Source organism: Marmota flaviventris, assembly GCF_047511675.1.
Source record: "Marmota flaviventris isolate mMarFla1 chromosome 5 unlocalized genomic scaffold, mMarFla1.hap1 SUPER_5_unloc_1, whole genome shotgun sequence".
Classification (NCBI taxonomy): domain Eukaryota; kingdom Metazoa; phylum Chordata; class Mammalia; order Rodentia; family Sciuridae; genus Marmota; species Marmota flaviventris.
The window spans coordinates 201,713-213,670 of NW_027287679.1; positions in this window are offsets into that span (position 1 = coordinate 201,713).

Sequence of the window (11,958 nt, forward strand, 5' to 3'; positions counted from 1 at the left end):
CATTTGCTGAATGTTATGTTTTAGAAATGAACTCTCCCCTCAAAGCTCATGTGCAAGGTAATGCAAGGAATTTCACAGGTGAATGACTAGATTATGAGAGGTGCTACCTAATTGGTGGATTAATCCACTGATATGGATTACCTGTAGTAACTATAGGCAGGTGGGGTGTGGCTGGAGGATGCACCTTTGGGGTTTATATTTTGTTCCTAGTGAGCAAGGCATGCTTTCTCTCTCTCTGCTCCCAGTTCCCTGAGGAAGCCTCTGCCCAGATCTTTTCGTCTTTTATCCCAGAGCCCCCTCGGCTTTCTCACCCCTTTCCCACAACCTCCTCACATGCTGTGAGGACCACATTCCCCATGCCCTAACCTCCTGGGAGTCCAGGAGTTCCTCAGAGGCAAAGGCTGCTTACTCACATGAGTGAATTTGAGATGGAGCAAGGGAATGTGGCCTATGGACATCCTTGGGCCACCTCTCCCAGGCTATGTTCCTGACACCATTTCCACCAAGATTGATATTTGCCTGGTGAGCAGCAGGGGGCACTGTGGCTCTTCCCAGGGTCTGTGCACTGGGGCTGCAGCTGCTGTGCAACCCTCCCAAATCCCCAGGGCTGGGTATGGGTGCCTGCCTCTGCTGACAGGGACTCACCAGCTGTGCCCCTCTGGACTGGATAGTCTCCTGCTCACAGTTGTGCAAGGTCCCAGCAGCTGCTCCTCCTTGGCCTTCCCATGGGCAAGCTGAAGAACTAACCCCCAGCACCCTGTGTGTAGACAATCAGTCTCAGCATGGAGCAGAGATCACCAAGAGTGGAAATCAATTGGCATGCACAGCCCCTCTTCTTTCAGGCCATTGGGGAAAATAAGACAGACTTCAGCCAAGTAGCCCTGCTCTGGGGCTCCAGGGGGCTGATTCTACCATGGCCTGGACTCCTTCTTCCTGTGCTCCTCTTACACTGACAAGTAGGGACAGGCCTCAGAGACAGGGACAGGCTCAGCCTCTGTCAGACCTCTGCCTCAGACCACCAAGCAGTTTATCTCTGGCCTCCATTCCATCACTCCTGAGTGTCTGTACAGGTCCCTCCCCAGCCTGTGCCAGCCCATCACCTTTGAGTGTCTATCTGTGGGTCTCTTCCCATTCTCTACTGGTCTATCACCCCTGAGTGTCTGTCTGCAGGACCCTCTCCAGCCTGTGCTGGTCCAGTACCCCTGAGATCTGCAGGTCCCTCCCCAGCATGTGCTGCCCATCACCCCTGAGTGACTGTCTGCAAGTCCCCCCAACACAAGCCTGTGCTAGCCCATCACCCCTGAGGTCTGCAGGTCACCCCACAAGCCTGTGCTAGCCCATCACCCTGAGGTCTGCAGGGCCCTCTCCAGCCTGAGCTGGCTCACCCCTCCTCCCCCTCTGCATCCCCTGGAGCATGGGCCAGACTTGCCTGCACCCGAGCAGTGGCCTCAGTCCTGGTGACTGAAGGATATGCAGGTTCCAGCCGAAGCAGGGAGCCCTCCCAGGTATCTCTTCAACTTTACATGCAGACAAGGCACTTCTCTGGATCCAAAGATGTGCAGGTGAGCTCAGGTGTTGTGTCGACCTCTGGGCTCTAGATGGAGGATGAGGCCACTGTTCCTGTAGCCCTCCAAGCTGTGCTCCTAGGATGTCATGGTGCTCCAGAGCCATGGGGCAGTGGGACCAGCTGCCCCGCACTCTCCTGGTCTGCTGCAGGCAGCCCTCAGCGGGCTCTAAGGAGGTGATTTCTGTGTCACATTAGACCCTGGTTTCCTTGGCAGAGTAGATTTGATAACTTCACAGTCCTTTAGCTCAAAATGTGGACTGTTCTATCACCAGCACCTGCCTGATTCCAAACTTCACAGGCAGGAATTTCATCCTTGGAGATCAAAATCTCCTAATGGACACTTTGGGAGTAAAACAAAAAGAAGTGATTCCACCTACTCCACAATCAGCCTTGAGAAATGACCCCAAAAGTCCTCTAAGTGCTTCAACTGGTTTTAGGAAAAAAAAATGTCAACATGAAGAAAGAAACTGTTTCCTAGAAATAAGCCACCAGCAAGTCAAAAATAAGGCTGTGTTCTCTCCAGTGTATGTCCTTGTCACCTTTGTTGGGAGCCACTTGGCTGTCCCTGTGGGCTTGGTTCTGCAACTCAGTTCTGTTCTACTGATCTGTGTACCATCTGGTTGGCTGTTTGGTTGGCTCTGCTGTGTCTGGAAATGAGAGATTGTGATGTTTCCCACATTCTTATTTTTTTAATTGATTTTATTTTTTAAATACACAACAGCGGAATGCATTACAATTCTTTTTACATGTATATATCATAATTTTTCATATCTCCATTTGTATATAAAGTATGTTGACACCCAATTCGTGTCTTCATACATGCACTTTGGATAATGATGTCCATCACATTCCACCATCCTTGCTAATCCCTGGCCCCCTCCTTCCCCTCCTACCCCTCTGCCCTATCTAGAATTTATCTATTCCTCCCATGCTCCCCCTCCCAACCCCTCTATGAGTCAGCCTCCTTATATCAGAGAAAACATTTAGCATTTGTTTTTTGGGGGGGATTGGCTAACTTCACTTAGCATTATCTTCTCCAATGCCATCCATTTACCTGCAAATAACATGATTTTATTCTCTTTTATTGCTAAGTAATATTCCATTGTGTATATATGCCACATTTTTTTTAACTATTCATCTACTGAAGGGCATCTAAGTTGGTCCCACAGTTTAGCTATTGTGAATTGTGTTGCTATAAACATTGATGTGGCTGTGTCCCTTTTTAATCCAAATTGCTTTGGCTGTTTGGGGTCTTTTTTGAGCTTGTATAGGAATCATTTTTTTTCTTATTCTGTGAAGAATGTAATTGAATAAAATAAGAAATATTTAAGAAGAAAAAACTGAAGAAAAAAAAAAAGAAAGTCTCAAACACGGAAAACTAATACAAACTCACTGAGAACAATGCAAGAAGTGTTAAATAAATGCAGAAGCCTGCTAGTTTATGGTTCAGGACACTAAGTGTGGTCATGATAAGGATCCACAAAACGTGAGGCCCCCTGTTTCCCCACAGAGGTCCCTGCCCAGCTTTGCCAGCTCCATTGATGTGGACCTAGACCTGAGTCCTCCCAGGTCCCAGGACCAGCCTTCTCAGGTCCTGCCTCCCAGAAAGGAAGCACATCTCTGTCAGAGGGAGGAAGCTGGTGGTGGGGAGCCATGAGCTCATAGCGTCCCAGGGAGTGAGGATGCCCTGACTTCTAGACACTTGGGGATGCCCCGCCTTGAGGACTTAGTGCCGATGCCTGAATCTGACAAGCTTCATCGCTGAATATAAGACATTGCACTGACTTCGGGAAATGGGGAGAAAAATTTCAAATCCTTTTTTTTTTTCCTACTGAGAAGGAAAAAAGGGAGCAGAGAGGAGAGTGGGTGTTCAGTAGGCCCTAGTTGACCTCTTCTCTTGCAGGTAATTAGTTGCCAATCCCAAAATGCTGCAAAGACCTTGAGAATGAAAAAAAAGTGCCTTTTTATTTTTGGTAAATGACTTGAGTCATCCCTTAGCAGGTTTTAGTTGATTTCTAAATGCAGTCCTCCACCTGCCATTTCTGTGTGGCGAGAAGACTGTCTTCTAGCTATCTGAAATGCATGATATGTTCACCCCTGAGCGCAGCAGCCCAGAACTTACTCATTCTCTGTGTCTGGAACAGTGCGCCCACTGACCAACCTCTCTCCTCTGCCCCACCTCCCCCGCCTCTGCTCATCCTCGTTCTGCTCTCAACTTCTGCGAGATCAAGTGTTTCAGCTTTCAGATAGGAGTAGACCCGGAGGTCCTCGTGGTCCTGTCTCCCTGTGCCTGCTTATTGCACTTCACATCATGTCCTCCAAGTTCATCCTGTGGTCACATGTGGGAGGGCCTCCGCCTGTGACTGTGAGGCTGAGTGGGGATGTGGCTCAGTGGGGATGTGGCTCAGTGGGGATTGTTTTTGTCAGTTATGTTGTAAATTTCCACTCAGAATGACTTGGGAATTGAAGTTGTTTGTCATTTAGGGGTCACAGTTACCAAAAGAAAATTCTCCTTTTGCAGGAAGACATGGTACATTTTTAGAAACAATTTGTTTTCTCAATAGGCAATCATGTTTCATATTTCATATCTGATATGTACTTGCAAGAGTCTCACTTTCTTTGTAAAAACAAATCTGAGTTTCAGAGAGAAAGGATAATGCAGAACATAAGTAGGAGAATCACAATTTGAACTTAGATAATTTAATATCCTGTACTTTTTTTTTTTTTTTGGAACCTTAGTGTGTAATTAAACCCCGTGTGTGCTGACACCATGTGCCATTCAATCATTTATTCAGCAGTTGTCTATATAGCCTTATATGAATACTTGAGCATAGGCATTATGTACTCAGTTCACTACATTTTTTTATACATCTGGCAGGTTTAAAGCCCATTCTATGTGCACATGAAACTTTTATTTACTGTAGAGTTGTTTCCTAATTGTTTATCTGTGCATACACCAATAGCTTCAAAGTTTAAAGAAATATGTGTCTGAAATATTAGCATCAAATTAGCTTTCTGATTCTGAGACTATTCCATTTCCTCTGGAGTGCCCTGCCTCCAGAGACGGGGCTGCGTGGAGGCCAGGGGCAGAAATAGAATATAACAGAGAAGAGCATTTGGCTAGAAGTTGTAGAGCTCCTGTCCAAGGTTCTCTTTGCTTCCAACTTGATCAAGATGCTCAAGTGTCTGAAGATCAGTTGCTCTGAAACCAATATGCAGCACTTTAATACAAGGTCCAGTGATCAATCTTCACATTTACAGCCAATGATTGTTCACAAGGCACCACTCATTGCTTAAAAAGCACCAACTTCTCCTTGAACTGTGCTGGGAAAACTGGATATTCACCTGCCCAAGACTGAAATGGGGTCCTTGGGTAGAAATTCAACTTGAAATGGGATGAAGACTTAAACATGAGACAACCAACCACAAAACTAGTAAAAGAAAGTGTAAGAGAAATACTCCAAGGAATTAGTTTTGGCAGTTTTTCAGGGGGAGGTGAGGAGGAGGATTTAATTCAAAAGCAAAGGCAGGACTAAAAACAAGAAAGAGACCAAAGAAATTGTATAGAATTTAAAAACTTCTGCATATGAAAAGAAACAACGTGGTGAAAAGACACTACAGAGAGGGAGAGCTTATTTAAGACAAGGCTTCGGCCCAGGATGGTGGGGGTGGATGTGCTGTGGGCCTTTGATGGGACCCAGCTGGGCTCCTGGGAGTACAAGGAACAGGTCCTTGGAGACTGTGAACCTCCTCTCTCTGTCTCTGCTGTGGTTCAAGACACGACCATCCACACTCCTATTTGATAGCCCTCCTTGACAGCTCTCACCAGGAGCCAAACAAATGCAGCCAACTGACCTTCGCCTTTGTTCCTAGTAACTGTGGACTGTAAGAGCCTTGTCCCTTCATAAGCTACTGTCGAGGTGTTTTGTATTGTAGTAATTCCAGGTTGGCCAACCCAGTTCAGACCCAAAATACACAATCATGGAAAACAATGACTCACTTGAAGTGTGGGCTGAACAGGGATCAGGAGTCCAAGTCTATATGATGAGTTCAGGGTCAGAGGTGCTGGGCAGGTGGCTTTGCTCCACCTGTTCTGTATCACCAGGTATTTCAGCATGGGATCCGAGGCCCTGCCTTATGTTGCCGCATTTGAAAGGGCAAGTCAGCAGCTCAAAGTCCCCTAGCTCCTTGGTTTCATTTTCCATCATGGGCAGAGTGGCCTCCAGCTCTCCCTCTGACGGTCCTGTCATCAGTGCCGCTGCAGAGGTGTGGCGTGAGCCAGACACCAGGGCTGCCGGTGCCCATGCAAGGACGGGGTCCGACTCTCAGACACAGAGGCACCTCTTGGGATGCAGCTCTGGCAAGCAGGCCTCGGGACCCTCCTGCTCTCACTCCTGCTTACCTGGCCAGGTGCAGGTGAGTGGCAAGGGGGACATATGTTCTGTGCTTTGTCCTGGGCAGTAGCCTGGAAAGAACTGTATTCAACAGGACATGGCCAGGGCTTCGGTGCTCATGTCCTCTCCCTGACACTCAGGAACTCATCTCCGTCTGTCTTTTCTGTTTTCCTGTGCCTTCCACCTTTTCTGCTTTTCTTTAATTTTAATTTTCAACTGGCACATCATAGCCATATGTCTTTATGAGGCACATTGCAATGATGTAATACAGGTATGTGAACGTGATGAGCAAACTCTGATGCTTAGCATATTCTTTACCTCAAACATCGCTTCTTCACGGTGACAGCATGCAGCATCTTTTCTAGCAATCTTGACACAGACCCTCAACACTTCTCACATACTCCCCTCACTGGGCAGCAGAACACAGAACTCACTCTCCCTATTTCGTGCTTGCCTGGCAGTGTCTCCCTGTCACTCGGTCCCCACAGTCCCCGGGGCTCTGCTGAAGCCACACTGCTGTGCACTGCCCAGGGACCATCTCCTCACACCCCTCAGAGAGTGCCATCCTGTGGGGTCCATGGTCCTGTGCCTGGCTTTCCTCACTTAGGGGAACGCCCAGGTTCATCCTGTGCCTACACGGCAGGGTTCCCTTACCTCACTGTGGAGCCGTGTCCCTCTGTGTACACACACCACAGTTGCTGTCTGTGTCTACTTATTGATGGAGACTGAGGCTAGTCCCACGTCTAGGCCACTGGGAGTCATGCAGCCATAAACCCAGGAGCAGGCTGCCCCTCCCCCATGCTGCTTTCATCTCCTTTGGTTGTGTACCTGGCATCAGGATTGCTGGATAGTAGGGACAGGATCTCACTAAATTGCCCTGGCTGGTCTGGAACTGCCATCCTCCTGCTTCAGCTGCTAAGTAGCTGGAATTACAGGCAAGCGCCATTGCACCTGGCTGAGTTCATGTCTTAAATGTGAATTCATGCCTGGTGTGGTGGCGCCCACCTGTGATTCCAGCAACTTGGGAGGATCACAAGTTCAACCAGCCCTAGCAACTTATTGAGACCCTAAGCAACTTAGAGAGACCCTGTCTCAAAATAAAATATAAAAAGTGGGGGGAAGTTGCACAGAGGATGAGCACCCTTGGGTTCAACCCCTGCTAACAAGAACAATCAAACAAAAGTATCCCGTTCAATATAAAAACTGTACATTCACAAAAGTTGTGTGGAAGTTGGATCAATTGAGGTCACATGCAATGGGCAATGTCAACATAACTTAAAAAATATTCAACTTAAATAGAATATTAAATAAGAAGGTGAAATATGGTACATCTTACCAGAGAAAATCCATGTTGATTTTAATGAAATACATGCTATCAAATACCAAGATGAATTTCATTCATTGCTAGCAAATGAGAAAGACAATTGCAAACAAGAAAATTAACTTTGTAATAAATTTATTTCTAGTTGATACCTGGTTATTTTGTGGTGTTAAATATTTTAAAATGTATAGGTCCCTGCATAGTGAAGTGGCTAAATCAAGCTAATTAACATAAGAATTAACCCACATGCTCATTACATTGGGAGGTGAATGTGAGTGTGCAGTTAATGGACTCAGTGGGTCGTACAGTGGATCTCTTGCTCTGATTTCTCCTGGGAAACCAAAGCTGCCTCCTTTGACTCCCAGCCTCCGAGCCCAGCCCCTGGAGACCCATGTTCTACTCTGGGTCTTCATGGGCTCCCCTTCTTTATGGTCCACAGGTGAGTGAGAGTCTGTGGCATCTTTCTTTTAGGTTCTGGATTATTTTACTTGTGATAATGTCTTCCACGTTATCCGTGTTGTTGGGAATGAAACAATCCCCTTTCTAAAAGACAAGACTTAGTTGTCCCTTGTGTGTCTACACCATATTTTAACCTGGTCATTCATGGATGGGCACTGAGGTTGAGTGCACTGTGGACCCTGGGGGACTTCAGTGATTGAGGACTTCAGGTATCCATCTGACACATGGCTTTGCTGTCCCTGGCTATTGTGCACCTGGTAGCAGGAATGCAGAATCACGTGGCAGTTCCAGTTCTAATTTTCTGGGCACTTTGTCTTGTTACCAAGTAGCTGTGCCAGCTCACAACCCCCTACAGTTTACCAGGGCCCATCTCCCCCGGCCTCACCAGTACTCACCTCCTGCCCTTCTGAGGACAGCCCTTTGACAGGCCAAGGTGCCTCGTGTTCAAGTGTGCATTTCCTGGATCGCTGTGGGTGGCAAGCTGCTTCCTAAACCTGTCAGCCCTGCCCAGGGCTTCCTCTGAGATGCTTTTTCAGGTCCTGTTCCAACTTCACGTTGGGTTGTGTCCCTGCATGCTATCGACTTGAGTGGCTGTTCCTTTATTATGTCACCCCCTTACCAGATGTGTAGTTTTCAGGTTGCCTCCTTCCCACGGGCTCTCCCTTCCCTCTGTTGATTCTGTCCTGGGCAGAATGCTTTTATGTGATGCAACCTCATTTTGCTTTTGTCCTCTGTGCCTGGGGCCCTGTGCTGGAAATCAGTACCCAGGGGAGTGTTGGGGAGCAACATTGTAAGTGTCCCTCTTCTGTTTCACAGTGTTAAGTTTTATGTGTCTTTATGGTCTGCTTGGGTTGATTTCTGCATGTGATTGAGATAAAGGTCCAGTTCTATTCTTCTGCCTGTGGATATAGTTGCTTTGGAAGAGACTGACTTTTCTCGTGGTATGTGGTTGGAAGCTTTGTGGAAACTCAATGGTCTGTGACCATGTGGAGTCCTTCAACTTAGATCAGCCTGTGTGGTTTTGTACCAGTGCTATGCTGTGGTGTCAACTTTAGCTTGGTAGTAATATATTTTGAGGTCAGGCTCTGTGGTCCCACTAACTTTCTTTGTTTTCTGCTCATGACAGCTTTGACTCCTTGGGGTCTTTTGTGCTTTTATGTGAATTTACATATCTTTCTCTTTTCATTTTTGTGGAAAGTGACATTGAAGTTTCCACAGTGGCTGCACTGACTCTGTGGATCACTCTGGGTACTGTGGTCATTTTAAGAGATTTTCCAATGGATAGCCTAGGGACCATCATGTTATGAGAAATAAAGTCAAACTCAGAAGGTCATGTTTCCTCTCATAGGCTGAAGCTAGAGAGGACAGGGGAAAAGAAAGGTGGAGGTGAATCTCCTAAAACTCTAAGGAACAGCAATGGAGGAAAGGGACCAAGGAGGGGGAGGGAGGGGAAGTGCTGAGGAGTGATATTAGACATACTGTGTTGTCATATTGTGTGCATGGATGAACATGTACCAACACATCCCATCAGTGTGTGCAACTACAGTGCACCAATAAAAACTGTGGGAAAAGAAAAAGAATTGATACGACAAAAAATATTTTCCAGTCCATGGCCACAGGATTTTTTTAAAGAGTTTTATGGCTATACATAGTAGCTGGGTTCATCCAGACAAGCTCATGCATGCATGGAAATGGATTTTGGTTCATGATCCCACCTTTTCCCTCCCACCCTCCCCTCTCCCATTCTCCTTCCTGTACTCTACTAGACTTCCTTTAGCTTGTCTATTAATTTATATTTGATTTGGTTTTCATGTCTTCCTATCCTTCTCTCTCTCTTTTATTTGTTTACTGTAGCTTCTACATATGAGAGAAAACACTCCACATTTGAGTCTCTGAGTCGGGCTTCACTAAGTTCACTTAGCATATTCTTCATTTCCATCCATTTACCAGCAAATGGCCTAATTTCATTCGTTCAGTGACTGAGCAAAACTCCATTGTATGTACATACCACAATGTCTCAAACCATTCATCTATTGATGGGCATCTGTGTTGATTCCATAATTTACTATTGTGAATTGTATTGCTATAAACATTGGTATATTTTATTTGTGTGTGAGTGTGTTTTCAATTTCCTTCATCATTGTTTGTAGTTTTCATTATGTACATATTTCACCTTTTTGACAAATTCACCCCTAAGAATTTTATTGTGATTTTTATGCTACTGAAACTAAGATTGCTTTCTTTATGTATTTTTCAGGCAGCTTGCTATTGAGAGTCTGTGGGGGAATACACACAGTGCTACTTGGCTCACATTGCATGAGCTTTTGTAAACTCTGGCTAGTTTAGGGGAAATTCCAGCCCAATGTGACATGTGCCAAGAGTTTCACATATGGCTAGGTGTCTCCCCAAGCTCTTGTTGATCCAGAAACAGTTTGGCAGTTCAGTGACCCCTGGACTGTGAGCCTCCTAAACTATGTGATGACCATGTCCTGGCCCCGTCAATGCTGCTCTTACAGGGTGGCGTAGCTAGTCCTCTTCTTGGGGTGCTAAATGACCATGGCACAGCCCAGGTTCCATGCAGACTCAAGTTAACTATGTCATAGAAGTGTCCCCTACAGTAACAGGCAAGGTGTGTCCCACACCTATCCCCATGTACCTTGCCCAGGTCAGAGGCCTCTGCCTTTTATGGATTAACTATCATGGTGTCCAGGTGACAGTCACGTAGGAAGCTGAGCAGCCTGGGGAGTTCACAGGAGATGTGGCTTTGGGCACATGGCAATTTCTTGGGAAATGGATGGGGGACTTCCTGGCTCAGGAAGGGACCTCAGTCCCAAGGCAGGGTGCTCAGTCAGCATGACCATTTCAGGGACTTTCAGGGGGTGCTGTGCCTTGTGCTGCTTCTCAGGCCTCTGAGCTCTGTGTGCAGCCTGTGGAGCGCTTGGTGCTGTTCTCCTCCCTGCACTGGCTGTTTCCTTCCTAGGCCTCAGCACAACCTGCAGACTGGGGTCCCCACTCCTGGATCAAGCGTCTCTCCAGGTCTGTAAGGCAGGCTTTGCAGGTGTGGAATCCAGGCCTCCTGTCCTTCGCTCTTGTTAGATGCTTCCAAGAACACCTTAATGCCACCAAGACGGCCTCACCTTGCTCACTAAGAAGAAAAGACATCAGCTATTTAGAAAGAAGAAATTTCATGTTAATAACAGGAGCTTCCCCCCATGTTTACAAGAAAGGGTTCATGTTTTAAAAATGGAGGCTGAAAGTTGTGAGTTGGCACTTGATGTGCAAGGGGGTTAACTGCACACCAAACGCTATAAAGAAAAATATGATACTTACATAAAATCATATAACAGGGAAATAATTAAAAATGAAATATCCAACAATCTCAAAACTTCTCTTTAATGCCATAGAAAAGTATTCAGAGAGCAATGAGCCTCTCAGACCACAGACCAGTTTCACTGACTGTAACACAATTAATTCTCTGACACTAGAGCAATTCAGAAAGAAGCCTGTCCACTGATTTAGTCCAGCCAACGTGGTGCAATAATCTCACATTCTCCAACAGGAAGGCCCCTTGTCCTAAGTCAGGGTGTGTGACAGTACCACGTCCCACATCTTGCTCATCTCAAGTTCCTTGGCCAGCGGCTGTCCCCTGTGCTTGCTGACTACAGAGTTGCTCCTAACTCCCTGACAATCAGGGACCAGGCTGAAAAGTGACAGAGACAAGGGTGCAGCGTCCCTCCCTGCCCACACCGCAAGGCCCCCTCCAGGTCCCCATGCTGTCAAAGTCCAGGAGGCTGAGGCAGTTTTTTAAAAAAATCACACCTGCCAAAAGAGAAAGAGAAAGGGTTTACATTTCCAGAATTCTTCAAGCGATGCTCTGAGGAAAGGGAGGGAGGAAAGGGCACTTTTGATTTTGCCACCAAGCAGATCAAACATTGTCTGAATACTTGCATTTACATTTATCTTTTCACTTTTCATAATTCCTAACCTTAGATATAAGCTGTGGCAATGTCTTAGACTGTTTTTGTAAAGATGCTCTCATGCCTGTTTTCTAAAATGCAATAACATTGTATGTAGTGTTCCCTTTATTCGTCACACAGAATCGTGGCATTTAGTTGTTTCTTCACAGCACACATCGTTGTATGTACTATGTATCATATATTGAGTAATCCAAGGTTTAAACAGAGACCTTCATATTGCTGGTGCTAGAACACTCTCTG